Source organism: Genypterus blacodes, unplaced genomic scaffold (genome assembly GCF_046128005.1).
Source record: "Genypterus blacodes isolate CSIRO-AG114 ecotype Tasmania unplaced genomic scaffold, CSIRO-AGI_Gbla_v1 ptg000138l_1, whole genome shotgun sequence".
Taxonomy (NCBI): domain Eukaryota; kingdom Metazoa; phylum Chordata; class Actinopteri; order Ophidiiformes; family Ophidiidae; genus Genypterus; species Genypterus blacodes.
In genome coordinates, this window is record NW_027466940.1 from 395,277 (window position 1) to 409,598 (window position 14,322).

The 14,322-nt window shown below is 47.6% G+C and overlaps 1 protein-coding gene across 2 annotated transcripts in view; it reads left to right on the plus strand.

Annotated features, from left to right (window-relative positions):
• Positions 1–14,322, plus strand: part of cux2b (cut-like homeobox 2b) — an 84,688-nt gene that overhangs the window by 43,335 nt on the left and 27,031 nt on the right. The gene's annotated exons all lie outside the window — the stretch shown is intronic.

A 14,322-nucleotide genomic window follows, 5' to 3' on the forward strand; every position in this document is an offset into this window, starting at 1 on the left:
CTCTGCTGTGCTGTGATCGGCTGCTGTGTGTGTGCGAGTGTTAGCGTGTTTGTTTTCCTGTCCTGACTGATGCCCTGTCGGAGCGTCCCAGTTGGGCGTATTCATCATTATGGATGCGTGTTTAGAGCCAGGGATGCACACCAGGTAAAGAAGCGGGGGGGGGAGGATGTTATAAATAGGCACTTGGCTCTCTAGCCATGTGGAATTGATGAGTTTCAGCACATTCTGCACTGCAGTGCCACGTTTAATTTCTACCGTCCTGACAGCACAACCTAAGAGCCCGGAGACGTCACGCCTGACTGCCGCTGCTGTGCAAATGTTAGCCAATGTTTGAGGATGGACACCCGTACAACGCTGCCTCTACCGCTCCTATTGGCTGATACATACGCTTCTCTGCAGCCCTGTCACCTTAAGAGACAGGCAATCACGCGGCCCTGCTGACCCCTCACCACGCAGACACTCACCAGCCACAGTAACTAATCTAAGAGGCACTTTCTAAGAGCGAGTGCGCCTCATTCTAACATGGTCAAACGCTTGTTACGAGACAGGTGAGAGGCTCCCTCCTCCCCGCGGGCCGCCCCGGTCAGAGCAGCAGCAGCAGCAGCTCTCTTCCTGAGATATCCTGACTCCTGGCTCCCTCTCAGCTGCTGGCAAGAGCACAGTCAAATTAGCCAATAAAAATGTGTGAAATCGGTGGCTCAGCGCCGGCGAGGACATGCCAGGAGAAATAAACATCAGCGCTCGCACAACTAGGAAAAGCCGGAGTGAGGAGGGAAAAGGCGGAACGGGAGAGACGCTCCGCCGATTCCAACGGTGTGATTCTGTGATTTCAGGTGCAGAATTGGAGCTGCACAGACACGGTCAGAGAGCGAAGTGGCTGCTCCACTTGGCTGAGCACAGCGAGGCCCAGCCAGAGATCAAACCTGTGGCAGCACAAGTCAGCCAACACCAGCTCCTGTCAGAGGCTACACGGCCCTCACGCGTCGCTGCCGGAGTTGTTTCATTCTCTCCGTTCATCTGCCGCCCGGGCAAACCGACGTTTCGCTTCACGTGACGCCGGGCTGTGAAGTTTAATTTCAGCCGAATCTAAACACCTTAATTAAATATCATAACTTTCTGAAGAAGGCTCATGCAAAGGTACCTAAAATTTTAATTTAGACTTCAAAAGAGCGAAGACTTTAAAGCAAATCTATTGTTTTTCATTTAGCCTCGCAATTTCCCTCCTTCTCCTCCTCACCGCGGTACGTAGTTATGATTGATCTGGTAATTAAAATATGCAGAGAGGGAAAAATATTAACCGCTGCTTTTTTCGCTTTCTTTTTGTTTTAGAAAACAGCCGACACATTTTCCGTCTCTTTCACAGCGCAGATAATTAAATTTTGCACATTGATGTTCTTTACACAGCGTTCATCGCTCTCATTATTTTTCCATTTTCATCTTTCTGGTGGGAGATCGATAGATTGATAAAATGATGGAGTCTATCTTAAATAATGCAAGCAGAGAAAAGTTACACTTACTTTGCTGCTGGCAAAGTGTTTGAACTTTAATTCTTCTTTCAGGTTGTGTTTAATATCCTATGAAGGCAGATCTCACAGTGTTGCATGTTAGGGTTAAATCATTTTTTGCTGTCCCACTGCAGAAAAAAGAAAGATATTGTCTGCGTTTTATGGGGTCTATGGTATGTGAGATGATGCTTGTCAAGGATAATATCCTCAATGATAAAGAAAGTGGCAATTCAAAGAAAGACAGCGTAAAGTAGGCCAATTAGTACCTAGGGAACATTTAGCTGGGAGAGATAGCAGCTCCAAATGTCACACGCACCAACATTAGGACCGATTGTTTATAATATGACCTGACAGTTTGGGTCTCTTTAATATGGGATTAACTACAATTCTAATTAACATGTGGCTCTATTAAAACAAGTCGCTGTGAGAGGAGTGCAAGTGTGGACCTCACATTAAAGGACAACGTCTTCCACCACAAATCAAATGTTTTCATCCTGTTAGGAGTTCTGCTCATTTTATTCCTACTTTACTTTGAAAATACGACGTCCTAAATCACAGCTGCCACCCTTAAATATCTAAGGCCCCATATCAGAGTGTTCTTTGCCTTTTGTCACAAACAGATATATGTTTTAAAGTCCCACAGCAGGGCTCTGTTTCATCAGACACACAAAGTGGCCACGGTGGCCTGAGGAGAGTGTTAAACACATCCTCAATTAAAGCAAAGTTACTTTGCATCTCTGTGTGATTCCTCTGCAGTCCCTGTAATTGGGTCTCTGTGGATTAGTGGGGGAGCTCTGGCTCTTCTGGAGTGAAGGACCCAGCTAGGTGTGGAGGAGGAAGGGACAGCTAGAGAGAGGAGCTGCTGGAACTCACAGAAGGATCAGGGATCCTAGCCGAGTCACAGCTTCCTCAGTGAAGCCAGAAGGTGCAGGGTTCTGTAGCCGTGGTAACAGGGAAATGGAAATTCTAGTTAATGTAAACTAAAATTTTATGTCATTTGAAAAGTTGTCTGGAGAGGTCAAAGGTTATGTGTTCATTCCTTAAGGGCTTGAATCTTAACCTGCAATAATGGGAAAACTAGCAGATAATAATAAATTGTAAGAAAATTTTAATGTTCAGTGTACGGGTGAACTTAAATGTCATGTTTTGGACATTTAGTCCATTTTTGCTCCATCAAAACAAAATATTACAGTGACTTTACTCCCTTTAGATATTGTTGTTGTTGCTTGTAAGAAATCTGAATAATGAATCAATATTTTATAAAGGAAGTAAAATAACGGGAAGGAAATTCTTGCTTCATGGATGTCTGGCAAACCTACCTCGTGGGCCTTTATGTGATTGCACTGGGCCGTTTGTGTGTGTGTTTGTGTGTGTGTGTGTGCGTGTGTGTGTGTGTGTGTGTGCGTGTGCGTGCGCGTGCGTGTGTGTGTGTGCGCGCGCGTGTGTGTGGTCTTATGGGCAGACATGTGAAGGACAGCCGAAGGTGCGGTGAGATCCAGTGATGGGCTTGTTTTATTACATCTCATATTGAGACCAATCTCTGTCCATTCACCTGAAGGACAGCCAGCTATTCCCTAACTAAATTAGCCAGCCTGCTGTGGTGTGAGAGGACCTCTGCAGAACCACACACACACACACACACACACACACACACACACACACACACACACACACAGGCACATACATGGAATAATGCAATATGTGCGTCTTCTCAAACCTTCTCTTTCTCTCTCATGCACGATATCACACTTTTATGCATTATTGTACGGCCTATCCCTCACACTCGCACACACACACACACACACACAGCTCTGTTGCGGGTGGTGGATCTGGGGTAATTGCAGTCATTGTGGCAGGTTGCGTGTTTGTGCCCCTGTCATGGAGTCCTGCAGACCTCTGGCTTGTGGGATCATGTGATGAGCGGCCCTCAGCCGTCAGGGTCTCACACACACACACACACACACACACCTGAGTGAGGACATCACCCGTCACTGTGTGGGCACCAGCCGCCACATCGACTCTACCCCCTAATGTGGTGAGCGCGGGGGAGCTTGAGCCCATAATGCGCTGTGGCTTGAAGGGTGAACGTACTCTTCATCCTCTCTCTTCGCTAATGAAACGTCTTTTGTTCAGTCTGTTATATATTTCTTTTCCTCCACTCACGGCGGATGTTCTAATGAGGCAGAGCCTGAAATAGCAGTGGGGCTAGCACTGCAGAACTATGACATCCCATGTGAGAACTTGCCCAAATCACAGTGGCTGCAGCCGTGCGTCAGGTTTCTTTATTTATAACCCTCACGGAATTGTCCTACACTCGGAGCATATGGAGGGTTATGTAACACTCAGCATCCAATAGATACCCACTAAAGTCAGGTCCTATATATAAAGCCTGCTGAAGAGTTGTTTCTGAGGCTATTTAAGATGGATTTAGTGTTCTCCAGCTTGCGCGTTTTGCAGTGATGTAACATAACGGATGTGGTATTATTCTTTCGTCGGCGTCACGTGTTAGCCCGTTCGCCCGCACACGTGACGCCACCAACCGTGCACTCGGGGTTCATTTATGTAAAAGTCTTGGCGTTTCTTTTCATATTTTGCAGGCAAAAACAGACAAGAAAACGGAAAGTAAAGACGCCTCAAATTTGACCCCTGAAACATTTTCCTTTGGATGCTTATATTGCTGATCTAACCTTTAATTGTGACATTCAAACCGAAAAACTTTCTCTCCACCTGCATATGATCAAATACAGAATGATTTGACTGATCTTGTGATTTGACTGATCTTGTTGCGGGGTTTATAGGATTGAGTTTTGGACGCAGCAGATTGGTGTTTTCTGCTATAGGCATCTCGTCTGATTAGCTCTCCTTCATTCAGAGTGAAATGCCACCTCGCGCCTGTCACATCGCATATGAGCGATCAGGCGGGAAAGCCGGTCATTACAATCATGACATCAAATTTCTGGCAGCAGAGGTCAATCAGTGTACATTAACCAAACAGAGCTCATTTGTTTTACAGCTTTTAGTGGCGTGTTGGCACCGGCGAACACGAGCTTTAGGCTGGCATCCAGCGGGCACGGAGGGGCTCCCAGCTGAGGGGGAGCAGAGATGGGCCTTGGCCAGCGCTCCAACAGAGGATATGAAGGAGACACAGGGCGGGGTGTTAATGTGCCTCCTTCCCCCCAGTGTTCGGCTGATTTATGCAGCAGAAATGAACTGCCGTACACGGAACATTCATAAATACATAAAAGCCTCAAAATCACCGTCAGGTCACTGCATGAAAGACTCCACAGTGTCGTACTAATATGATACTTTCCTGGGCAAAATCAGTTGGGGGGAAATGTTTGCTCGCCTTTAAAAACAAATATACTGTTTAATCTTTGGGTTGGAAGGTGTCAGTGTGATGCATTAGTGTGTGCGTTTGTGTACGGACACACCCGCTGCACAAAGATCACTCTGAACCCTCACCTGCTCCTAATTATAGCAGCTGAAGGCACATTTCGATGGCGCTCTGGTGATCCGTCATCGACAGGCTGGCTGGGAGTGATATCTCTCTTTAAAATATGTATGACATCAAAAAGCCTTAAAGGTTATTACAAATTAATAATGAGTAGTGGGCTGAGAGCAGTAAAAAATAGCCTTCCCTTGGTGTCGTGTTTAAATGTTTAATTTAACATGCTCCAGTATAAATGTGGAGTGCTTCAGAGCAATATGTGCACAGCCCAAGGCCTCGCCAGGCTGCCGGTGCCCACAAACATACAAACCCGAGCAGCATCCTCATGCGCATTAAGATCGACATTCAGATTAGACTGATTCATGCAGACATGAATGATCATCCGTCTGGAGACATCAACGTTATCTTGAAAAGGTGCTGCGCTTCTGTCTGCGTCTGCAGCAGCATACAGAATTGTAAAAACACTAAAGGAAGCAGTTTTCCTCTCAAATTCTCTGCAGACTGCCAGACACAGAAAAGCTCTCTGAGCGTTTCTCTGAAGCACGTCGAATCGTCGGCCCTGAACCCGCCTCACCGTAATGTCTGAAGACACTGTACAAAATTGCCTTATTTATGCCTGTAATGTAAGCTGTCTGTTCTGGTGTCGCTCATTCTCTGTGGAACCGACAACGGTGGCAGCCGAGTCTGGAGTGAATTTGCCGGGCGACTACCTGGGAAACATCAACAGTCATTAATTATGTAAAACTCTTCTCACAGTGGGAGTGTGGAGAGCTGCATGCAACTGCAGCGCCCGCTCCCATTAGACTCAATGTACTCCACAATGAGCCCCCACTGCCTGGGGGCGTGGAGGGATTATCAGCCTACCGCCACGACCCCCCATAGAAAGACACACTTGCACGCATGCATGCATGAACCCCCACCCCACTGACTCACACACGCACACACAGACACAAACACACACCCAGCCTAACAGTGTGCTGTTGTATTAAGTTCTGCCGATGTGTCTGCTTGTGTTGAGCTGAGCAGCAGAATAACAGGGATCTGTGTGTCTCTCCTCGCTCGTCACCCCATCATTCACGTCTCTCCTCTGCAGGTCTGTTAGGCCTTTTTTTTCTCTCCGCAGCAATTGTCTGCTTTCCGCCGCTCGCACTACAATGAATGAAATCGGCAAATCTGACAGGACAAATGATATGCCGTGTTTGTCGGGAACACGAGGCAAGGCGGCTGTTGGGTTGTTGATAGCGCTGCCACCAACGCCGCGCTGATCTCTGGCACTCTGAACAAAATTACCCAGAGCCGCCTCACGCCGGCCTACCTGAGATCTTCCTCTGAGTGCCGCAATTGACAAGCGCAGATTTATCAAGGAAATAATGGACCTAATTTCAGCGCCATGTGTTTCTAATCCATCTTCTGTGAGCAACAGACAGGGATTGTTTGGCAGACTTCAGGTTGTCTTTGTGGCATTTGGTTTCTCAGTCAGCTGTGCTCTTCTAGTCTCGGTTCAAGGCTCGTTCATCAGCGTTGCTCTTCTTAGCGGATGCGGCTTTGGCATGATGTTCCTCCATGCTGAAACAAAGGCAGAGCTGACACCTGTAATTAATTAGGCTATTATGCATTCCGCAATGATAATTGCCTCACTGGAAAGTCACCAGCCTTCTAAGAGGGAGAGAGAGGAGAGGTGGATGGAGAACGCTATCCATCATAGTGGAGCACTATCTCTCTCTCTCTTTCTCTCTCTCTCTCCCTTCCTCCCTCCCTCCCTCTCCCTCCACCCTATCTCTCTCTCTCTCTCTACCTCCCTCTCTCACTCCCTCTTTGTGTCATGCTGTCTCACCTTGACTGGTGCAGGCAGGGCTGGAGGAACACTGTCAACATGTGTCTGAGGATGAGATATGCAGCTGTGCCTCCCCCTTGCCAGCACCGCTCCGCTGTGGGCCTGCCAGGGTCCATCCACTCCAGGGCTTTGACTCACATTGGCACAGTTACCCGTGACACCCCATCTGTTGTAGCTTTGTTCACTGGGGCAGTACAGCGGCAGGATAATGGGGCCACTTTATTTTTATAATTAGTCCTTACCTACTCTTCTCCCCTCTTCTCTCCTCTTAACACTTCTCCCACTCCTGAAATCTCGCCCAGGTGTGCTCATTACTACTTTTCACAAGCCTCCCTTTCACTACATCATCTGTGCCTTCATCTTAGCCTCAACACACACACACACACACACACACACACACACACACACACACACACACACACCTCCCTCTCCCCCTGCACTCTCCCATCATGCTATGATAGATGCGTGATTGTTTTCAGCAGACACTCTTTCTTTAAGGTTCAGGTCATTCACTGCATCAAACATTTGAAAGCAATAGCTCAAAGAGAACGACGACTGCCGTCTTTTTGATCTACAAAGACGTTCAGAAAAGATTTGTTTTCCTCTGTGTTTATTTCTCTCTGGCTCTCGACTTGACTTTGCCGTGACTTTCAGGTGCAAACGCCAAGGTTGGTGTTTGGAGTTTAGTGTTGGGGGGGAGAGGGGGGGGGGCGCTGCGCCTTCCTGCTGCCTGTCGGTTGCAATGGCGGTAAGAGGGCCCCAGAAGGCCCCTGCAGTGTGGTAGAGACAGCAGGCCCTTTGATCTGGGTTTAGTGTCGTGCCGTGTTCTGTCTGGCACGCCGCTCAGTGGGCCACGTCCATCAGGATTACGGCGACTCCACCTGGATCTGTGGAGACGAGCTCACCTCTCAGCCCGGGTCATTACACATACTGTCCACCGGGGGCTTTGGCTTGAGGTCTTGCTCGTTTCATCTCGTCTTGTATTTAACGCGCAGCAAATGATGTAGTATTTCCTAATGTTTCTCATGGTGGACTAATCCAATAAAGTTGTAATTATTTATTGTGAGATTGGATTTGTTCCTATCCAGGTGAATGAGCCAGTTTGTAGTGTTAAAAACAATTCACATCCACTCACTATTTCAATTGTTTGTCTGTACTGCAGTTATGGCAAAAACGTGTATACATTGACAGAGCAAGACTTGAAGGCTTTTCTGCTTTACTTTCTTTACTTTTTCCTTTCTTCTCCTCTCTTCTGCTCTACTTCTGCCCCAATTCCTCTCCCAGCCAATGAATCAAGTTGTGTTTTCTCCTTGCATTTGTCACTGTGTCGCTGCCGCATGTGTTCACAACAGGAGTGTTAGTGGTACAAAGGAATATCGGTGTGGTCAGCGCTGCCCATTTATTTGGCTGCGGCGGTGTCGGTGTTCTGCAGTGGCAGCATGGCGGCGGCGTCAGTCAGTCGGCGGCAAGCGCGGCGTGTTGACTGACAGGCTCGGCTGATTGGAATTGACATGGCGACGAGATGTGTGTCACTGCTCTGACTGCTCATCTCACCGGGCATCCAGCGACGGCCACCGCCTCGGCCGCACAGCCACCTCACTCTCAAAGATGGGTGTCACCATGATTAAATCTGCCTTCACACGCAGCCTCCTGGTGTGTGCGTGTGTGAGGGAGACTTTTTTGTGTGTGTGTGTGTGTGTGTGTGTGTGTGTGTGTGGGCGTGCGTGGGTGTGCGCAGGTCTCTCACCGTCCAGACTGCATTGCCACAGTGTTTACCTCTGGCCCTCTCCTGCACCTACTCATCAGTCACTCCACACCAACTCATCTCTGTCCTCCCGCCTCCTCTCAACCTCCACGCAAAGCAAAACAAACGCCGGCGCTGATGGCTGCAGCAGTGTGGCTAAAATATCAACCCTCGCTGCTTCTGGAAGCTAAATTATGCTTTTGTATTTGCTCTTCTTATGCTGCTTACACGTAAAGGAAATTGGAATGAACGAAAGAGTCTATAGAAGGTATTTTAGAATACTCCGTTTGGAATGAATGTAATAGAAAATCCTTAACGTTCCCCTGCAGACACATTTTAAAGCATGAAAACACTCTGCATGGACCAATATTTTTTGCTTTTCTACAAAAAAATCAATGAACTACAGCATAATGTTTTAAAGCGCATCTACCCTTTATCCCACTTTGAGAATTCCCAGATTTTTGAATATGCAAATGTGGCTGATGTGGTTACTTTGAGCATTTAAACTCGATAACATGCACACACACACAAACACACACACACACACACACACACACACACACACACACACACGCCTCAGATTCTATCAGTTATTTCAGGCTTCCATTGATGTGATGTCACGACTCCTACACACAGATCACAAATGTAAAGAACAGAGACGCGTTTCACCTTCAGCAGATCTTCTACCGGCAAATTCTGGGCAAATATAAATCGGTCAGAGTGTTTACTTGCATTTTAGTTTCAACTCTATTGAGTCAGTGTAAAAGGGTAAAATACAAAATGTTTAATGACATGGAAAAATAATCCAAACATAATCCAGCCTCGTTTTCCCCTCAGATCCTTGGAAGCTTCATTCCCACAGGTTTCATCCAAGTCCAATCAATTTGAAATATGCAACTTTATTAATGGACTTCCTGTGTTTTTATATTTCCATGTTTGATAATAACAGCGTCTGAAATATAAGATGCAATATCCTTTACAATGAATGGACGTCATGAATAATGTATCCACGTGGGATAGTTTTGAGCCAGATATGGAATTACATTTTCAGATGAAAATAAATTGGGATGTAGATGTTTAGAAAAGGAGAAAAGGAGGTCCGATCGATGGGAGGCTGTAACGCAATACCAAATTAAAATGAATAAGATGTATTCAATCAAAATACAAGATTACTGCTTAAACCTTCTTAGCATATTAGAAAAATTAAAATATGATCAACATGTCACTGTGTGTGTGTCTGTGTGTGTGTGAGTGTGTGTGTGTGTGTGCGTGTGTGTGCGCGCGTGTGTGTGCGGGTGTGTGTGTGTGTAACAGTAGCGTGCAGGCTGTATTTCACCGCGTTTCCTCAGCACTTAGACTCTTTGATTAACACTTTTAATGAATCCAGTGGATTCGTCTGGAAAGTGTTATGACAAGCAGTGTTGTGGTGGTGGGCTTCCTACTGTTTTGTTCTAATAAGCGCGGAGCGGGACTGGGGCTGTTGTGACATCCTGTCAGGCCGTGGGCTGGACTGGCGCTCAGCGAGCAGCACAGTAGGATGGACTCCTATGATTGTGCACTGACCTTTGCATCATGGGGAAGATGACAGGTAATTTAGAGGCCTCAGGGGCTATGGAATCATACATTTGCTGTCCCCAACCAGACGCAGCAGCAACCACGTTCACCTTGAGATGGAGGCACAGGCGGGAGGGTCCGTGCATATACACACTAACGTATAGGAAAACCGGCCTTAAAGGACAAAATAATGTAAACGCAGGATAGAGCTCGACATCATCTGAAAGCAATAGCACCCGAGTGCTCACGTCAGCTTCGCTCAGATTCAGATTCATATCTAAGAAGCACCTCAATCTCCAAATCGCACATGCAGGAGAAGAGAGACGATTGATTTTATGCAACGACTCAAAAGGAAATTCAGCGTGTAAGTCAGTTAGCTTGGTGTCGTGTCTCTTTCAATGCCTAACTGTGTGTTTGGAATTCCTTCAACAATAAAGAACGCTGTGTTCTTTAAAGGCTGGACTTGATCCCCTTTGTGGAAGGCAAGCAGGCGAGTTGGCGAAGTCCATGTGAATCTGCTGCTTTAGTGCAGCGGGATACAGAGAGAAACACAGTGAAATGTATTATTAATACCAAAACTTGAAGGTGGATTATTACAGATGGAAGCTATAACTAAACTTAAAGCCTAAAGGATTAGATCAGATTGTACTGACTGGAATATCGATTTTGTTTACAGTTTACTATGATTGACTATGATAGAGTGTTACAGTGGAGAGAGTTTGAGACTATACGTAGATGGGATGATTGGAGGATGGAAAGTTTGGTTATTTGTGATGTCAGTGAGTGATGTCATCAGAGCTTCACCTCCTCACAGGCTCCTGTTTGGCTCATACACTCACAATTCCCGATTGTTTCCTCAAAATAGTTTATTCTCAAAATCAATGGATTTATTACTCCGTTGTATAAAGCAGGTTTAAGAATGGCAGAATGTCAATCTTGTTGGCTTCCCATCAGATTTGAGGTTTTGGGTTCAAAACTTGATATCGGATTCACGCTCTTAACACTGAATCAGATGTAGACAGGCTGTGAACGCGGGTGCACACACACACACACACACCTATAGTGCAAGAGCTGAATTGACACCCCTGTCATTGTCACACACTCTAATCACCTGCATCATCACAGCTCGTCCTCAAACACCCAAATCACAGGAGGTGGCAAACTGGTAAGGCTGAGGGGGAAAACCATGATTTAGAGTGATAATTGCATAATCACCAGTTGTGATAATTGTAATTGATGACTGCATAATTGCTAATTGCATGCTTTATGGGAACCTCTCCTTCCTGTTGTGCGTCTCTCTCTCTCTCTCGCAGTGTATCTGTCGCTCAGTCCTTTACTCTTCTTCTTGTTCTTCTTCCTGCTCTGCTGCTTCATCCTTCATTTATTTCTCTCTCTTTAACACACGCTCTCCGGTTCTCACGCGTCCATAGCCACACACACACACACACACACATGCGCACACAGAGACTCACTGGTGGGGGTGGGGGGGTGGGGGGGGGCACTGTAAGTATTCTCAGAGGCTTATCGGTGAGTATTTCCCAGCAGCCTTGTCCCAGCGGCTGTGCACGTAAGAGTTATGGAGGAGCGCTAACAGGTTTCCTTTGTGTCTCTCTTGCTATTCTGCCCTCGGCTTTGCTCGCGCTTGTAAAATCAACCTGCGGCCAAGCCCATTCCCTCGGCAGCCATATCCTTTATCACCAAACGGGTGCAAACAAAGACGGCGCTCTGAGCTGTAGCCAATGCCAGAGCCGGGAGAGAATAGATCTGCTGCACCTCTGTGTGTGCGACAGCATCTGCTTGTTTCTGTCATTATGGGACTTTTGGTTCAATCCCCTGTGGTTGGCTGAAGGTGGATTAGCACAGAGATAAAGATGACTCCCTCGAATATTATGCACGACACATCGGAGGGCTTTGATGGCAGCTGGGGGTTGGGAGGGGGTGGAGCCTGGTTGGAAATGAGGGGAGGGGGGTGTTGGGGGCATCTACAGGCAAAGCAGGCTCTGACGTGAGAAGGCATCAGGAAGGCGTGTGATTGATGTCTTTGCTAGCGTCTGTAGGCAGGTTAATGGTGTGATTGTGGAGGTAATCTCCGTGTTCTCTCGTTAAAGGATGATGGAGGGCCAGGAGACCCTGCGTGCCTCTGAAAGATGGAGCCTGTTGCTTTCACAGGAGCCATGGGCTTCCTACGTATGCGGCTGGGAGCCTCATTTGGTGTGTTTGCGTCAGCGGAGGGCGGGTCAGGCAGCAGAACTGTCAGGGACTAGCATCGCGTTCAGCCACCCTGCCGCAGCGGCCATGTGGCTCCGGCTGAAGCTCAGGTTGATGACAGATCATTTGGGTGGTGGAGCAGAGCTTTAGAAGAGCAGAGGTGCATCACTGGGAATGAGCTCAGGGCCGGCATGTGTAACAAACTACACTTGCTTATGTTTAAGGCCCAGAGCTATCACTATAAGAGTCAAACTTTAGGACGAAATATGATCATTTTTGGTTTAATCAGCTCAGGAGTAGTGACAGTTAAGTCCAACGAGCGCTTGAAATCCAGACTACACCCTTACCAGTCACCAGCTCTTCTAGACTGGTCTGTGTGTGTGTTAAGTGTGTGTGAGGCCAAACACATGTAAGGTTTAGTAATGATGTCAATCACGACCTTCTTTGTGTTGATGTGCGTTTCATTACATATTTCCTCAGTTTCGTAAGTAGTTCAGTCTGTTTCTCTGCATTAACCCTTTGTTGGTGCAGCATGAGTCCCCTCTCTGTGTGCAGCCGCCTTACACCTCTTGCCTGTCGTCGGGGACCTCTGAGCTCTCCTAAATAATGCAGCAGCAGAGACCTTCTCTCACACTTAAGTACATTTATTCGCGACACATATTGTTGCTTGTAGAATTCTGGTCCATTTTAAAGACGGAATAATGACTCTGAGCATAAACCTACATACTGGGCCCTGGTTCACGATGATGAAGCATACGCTGAAGCACAGAGACATCATCGCTCCCCTCAGAAAACCTGAGCTGGACCAACAGCAGTTGTTGATGTTACTCATAACCTGCACTTAAAGCTGTAAACATGACTTCACTGGTGGGTCTTATGGTGGTTATGGGGGGGGGGGGGGGGGGGGGGGGTGCATACTCTTCACTTGTTTTCACTGTTTGCAAACCGACAAACATTAATGTCACGTTTTGAAAGATGGAAGAGGACTGAGGGGGCGAGGTGGGGTGTATGTATAGTGTTGGTGGGTGTGGGGTTAAATTGGGGGTGTAGCTGAGTGAAACAACAGCAGAGTGTAGCAGCGAGCTGGCTGAGAGCTGCAGACTATTGCATCTGTATTGATTGGGGTTTCAGCCTTTTCCATTTTCCATGAACTCCTCCGAGCTGCTCCGAGTGGGAGTGATGGGGGGGATTTGCTTGATCTTTATGATATTTCTTTAAACATGATGCTGTCGTTATGCCTCCCCGGGGAAGACGCCAGCCATTTCCAGTAAATCAAAGGCTCTCCGTCCCTTCGCTGTTTTCCACACACCTTATTTATAACCCCACTAAACAGCCCCCACCCCCGGACCCCACCCCAGCGCCGACCCCCCTCACCCCCCCACCCAGCAACCACAACCATTCTCATAAGTGTTTTCGGCCCCATGCTTCAAATGGATGTTTTGAAGCGCAGTCATAGCAATAAACAGCAGCCGAGGCTCGGCCGTGCTGGAGCTTGACCGCGACTTTGTGGAGTCCATTGGGCTGATTGGACGCAGGCTGTAATGGACAGTGACAAAAATGAAACAGACAATAGACGATCATTAGGATTCTGTCCGCCGGAGTAGTGGGGTAAATTTTTGGGACAAAGTTGATCTGCTTTGCTGTGGCGGAGCACAGGACGTTGTGAGGCGTCCACTGGCATCCTGTGACTTACAGAGCAAGCTGAGGGCCTAGCGGGAGGTCATAGCAGCCTAACCCACATACCCACTGGTGCAGGTGCCCTCTCCATGGGGCCAGGTGGTGGCTAATTCACTTTCTTTGTCCCTCCTAATGAATCGTTAATTGGTTTGCATCACCCGCCGTGTGCAGGATAGCAGGTGCCGAGTGCTGCTGGTGATGGAGGCCACTGACACCGGCGAGTCTGCGAGCATCACGCAGACTCCTACATTCACCGGGCCAAATGTCACCTCGCAACATGCGCCTGCCCGGCAGTTAGACAGGATGGAGACACTCGTACTTTATGCCTAGTTTGGGCGGCTGTCACAACACG